At 32.7% G+C, this 4,227-nt stretch overlaps 1 non-coding gene across 1 annotated transcript; it reads left to right on the forward strand.

Moving 5' to 3' along the window:
- Positions 1 to 1,850: 1,850 nt before the first annotated feature.
- Trnae-cuc lies at positions 1,851 to 1,922 on the forward strand. Its single transcript has one exon. It is a non-coding gene; the product is annotated as a tRNA-Glu (tRNA).
- Positions 1,923 to 4,227: the final 2,305 nt, after the last annotated feature.

Consider the following 4,227-nt stretch of genomic DNA (forward strand, 5'->3'; position numbering starts at 1 on the left):
TAAACTTCCTGCAAAACTAATAAAAACTGTCCAATGGCCATAGGCTAAGTAATGCATAGGAGACAAACATACCTACAAGAAACACAAGATGAATACGTCCAAAGAATATACATGTAACGAAATATTTTCATACTTCTGATGTTATAAATATCAGCATGTAATTAATCTCATCCGAGTGAGAGATTGTATTGATAAGACGCTTTCAATTCATTATAATAACGATAAGAGAGCGGGATAATCTCTTGGAAAGTCTCTCTGATAGACATTAGATCATATCATATCAGACGATCTGTGTGCGAGAAAATCGCATACCAATTTTTCTACATGCTCATATTAGCCGTGGGTTTCCGTTAAAGAAATATTGTAATCCTACATATTCCCATTGAAAAAAATGAGACAACATTATGTTTGTACGGTAGTTTTGGTAATTAGCTGTTATCTTTAATGTTATAAGACTTTACTAAGTTATACAATATGTTCACCACGATCATTGAATATTTAATGAAGGAACTTAACATCTAGTAAAAAATGAAACATATAAAAATTGACTAAGATCCTACGAAGACAAAACAAACACACTACACCTGAGAGTATGCCTACGTGTTTTTTTTTTTCATATCGTAAGGTGGGAAATGAGCAAGAGGCCACCTGGATTCGCCGCAATAGCGAGGCGACCTTGCCCATAGACATCCGCAAATGCAGATGCGTTGTCTACTTTAATCAACGGAGAAGGGGACGCACAGAAAGAGGATATTTCTCCTTCCTATGCGTCTCTTCTTCCGCCAAATCCAGTTCCCCTTCCTATCTTTTCCTAATAAGAAAAGGGTGGGAAGGGAAAGAGGACTAAAATTAGGCCTCCGGTACCACACTCATCAGACGAAATGCGGAATTGCTTCCACTTTACGCCAGTCTTCTATGTGGTCGGTCGGTGGTATAGTATTACAGAATGACGATGTAATACAATAAGATAATAAAGGTATTGCCCTTTTTGTAACATTTTAAAAGTTGGTCAAAATAAGTTCGTTCATCTAATTCCCCTTGAATTCCTTTATGTTCCTGTATACGACACGTACTGAAAAGACTTGTCACCTTTGATTGTGTTCATATTGCTAGTAATCTTTTAAATAGTATGTCACCACCCTACAATCCGGTATTCCTTTTATATTCTAACTTTATTTCCCGCCTGCAAAAAAACAATAGCAAATATAATGTTACAAAGAATGATGCTATGGACAAAGGTTCAGACTAGCATAACTGAAATATTGCAGACATATGAGTAATTTGATGTGGAATGAAAATCTTTATTAACAAAAATAAAATTAAGTAGCACAATAACTTGACAAAATTGTAAAATGGCAGTTTAACTGTTTTGTTTTCAGTTTTCCACTGCTTACTTGAACACCATCTATCGACAAATTGTTGAACTTTTTCAAACTGTCACAGCATGGGAGTCAAAATTCCAGCAGTTTTACAATTTGGTGTGATAGATGGCATTTTAAAGAAAATTATAACAAAGGGACAGCAAGCAAGGGGAAGCAAATTAAAGAAATAATTTTAATAGTTCGAAACACACTAAAAGCTCTTTTCCAATATCCTTAAATTCCAAATTTACATATTCTAGAAATTCCTAAAAAAATCAGATAAATGTCGGAAAAATATGATCGTACCAAGAAAGATTCTTTGGTAATTTTTATATGACTTCAAAAATATTGTTCGTTAGCATCATTATCTCTTGTCTGTCCATCGCTGGACATAGGCCTTTCCCAATGCCTTCCACAGTTTGCAGTCTTTAGCTTTCTGTATCCAACGAATGCGATTATTCTTATTAAATAATTAAACATTCTACAGCATCCGATATGGTCTAGTGGCTAGGATACCTGGCTCTCACCCAGGAGGCTCGGGTTCGATTCCCGGTATCGGAATACACCTTTTTGTTTTTTTGCTAAGAAAAAAATCTCAAATGTTTTGTAAACGACGATTTTATCCGTTTTTAATATTGATGAAAATAGACAATTATAAATCACGTCTTATTTATATGTATTAACATAAAATGCGTAAATAAGGAAACACAATTATCGATTTACATCTTGTTTATTTGTGACATTGTCATGGCAACCAGTGTTGACATATGACTTATATTACTGGGATAAACAGAAGCAGAATGTACCTAACTTCCTTTGGCCTAGTTTATTCAGCCAGAAACATTATAATATAGTATACTAATATAAATAACACTTGATAAATAATAAATCTATACTTCAACATAAACTGTGTGGTATTACATAAAACTATTATTTTCCCACTTCTCTTTCATTTGTTACTAGCTGTTGCCCACGATTTCGTCCACACGGAATAAAAAAGCTTTATCTCTAGAAGAATACAGAGGAAACTGATTACGATGGAACTGATCTACATGTATGCCAAATTTCATCGAGATACGTTGAACCGTTCCGGAGATACCTTCAAAACTACAAACATATCCTACAAACAGAAATCTACAAACATATCCATTCATCTAAACATTCGCATTTATAACATAAGTAAGATATGAGGAAAAATAACTATGTCAAGGGCTAGATGTAATTGTCAGACGGATCTTGGAAAATGCCGTCTAAACTTGACTCGTTTATAGTGACCGCGTGTCTACGACAAGCTGTCGCTTTCAAAAGGCCCGCTCGCACTGCAATGTTACTTAAACTAGGTTTAACTGAAATTAAATTAAAATCTTTAGCACTTACAAGGCTATAAAGTTTCGACTAACATTCGTCCTATGTGAAACTTGTAAATTAATAATTACATGAATCTATTATAAAACTATTTTTTCAGAGCAAAAGGAAGTAGAATTGGCGAAGGGAAGGCGGCTGACCGTAAAAAATTAAGCCAAAACTGTAATGTTCATAAAACCTTTTGCACTGACCGCACTAAAGTGGGATTAGACCAGATAGATAATGATGACTATGTTACCAATATAAATACAACTACTAGATTGTTTTGCTATTTATTTCTAACATGGCTTTAAGCTGGAAACACTAGTACAAAAATATGTACTGTTACATTCCTCAGTCTCTGAAAAAACTGAGACAGTTGACAGAATACATATTGTATTATATATAGAAGTGAAAACTCACCACAAATAAATAAAAAACGACGAGAAAACAATTACCGATATCTGTGAAATATCGTACACATGAACAGGGCAGGCGAAGAGAGCCCAATACTATCCTACAATGTTTATATTTTTGTTGTACACCTTACTAAGAAACTGTTTTAGATTTGGGCTTTGGCACAGTAATTTAAATTTATTTGTTATTATTAATTAGATAATTAGAGAAATTTTATTTCATAAATGAGAATTTTATTGTATCTTTAAAACGCCATCTATTAGTAAATTATAACATCAAAAATATGTGCATTTTTAAAAATTATATTTTACAAATTTTGATAATTAGTAAAGCACTTTTTGCTAGTTATTTAACATTTGATTATAACTCTTACTTGTTATACTATCTAAGAGTTAAAAATTACGTTAAGTTAAACTTTCGGTTAAAAGGATAGTTGTAATCGGCGTGCACATTCGGTCAAAGACCTAGATCTTCAACTGGCTCTTGAACATGGTTTGGCAAATGATAGTGATGTCACAAAAAAATCTCGATATCGATAGTTTCACATTTACGAATATCCTTCCAGTTTAATGTTTTTTTTTTCAGTTGATAAAAAATAATATTTAAAAATCTAAAGCCTAATCGCACTGGTCAATATAGAAAGAAATTACCTTATAACCGTCAAATGTACCGTCATTGCAAGTATTAAAAAACTTGATCATCAAAATATTTAAAATTATTGATATTGTTTTACTTTAAAACATAAAGAAAAGTAGCTCTTGAACTACAATAAATGCAAATGATAAAAATAATACATTTTAATAATTTTACTAATATCTAAAAATGGACGAAGAGTTGCAAGTGAAGTTATATTTTGTTGAAGAATTTTTTTTATTTATCGATAAGAAAGTGGCTCATCCCCAACATTTCCAAGAGGTGCGACAGAGAGGCCCGCCTTTCATCGCCCCTCTCACAACTTACCTCATCTAAGTTAGTAACTTACTCGATAGCTCGGACAGAGCATGTGTATTGATGTTAACTTAAATTGACCTCTAATTATAGCCTACATACGCGTGTAAACAAAAACATTTCTTTTTTGTTTTTAATTTTTTTTTTCAGTCTGTGG

The sequence above is a fragment of the Papilio machaon genome, chromosome 24 (assembly GCF_912999745.1).
Source record: "Papilio machaon chromosome 24, ilPapMach1.1, whole genome shotgun sequence".
Classification (NCBI taxonomy): Eukaryota; Metazoa; Arthropoda; class Insecta; order Lepidoptera; family Papilionidae; genus Papilio; species Papilio machaon.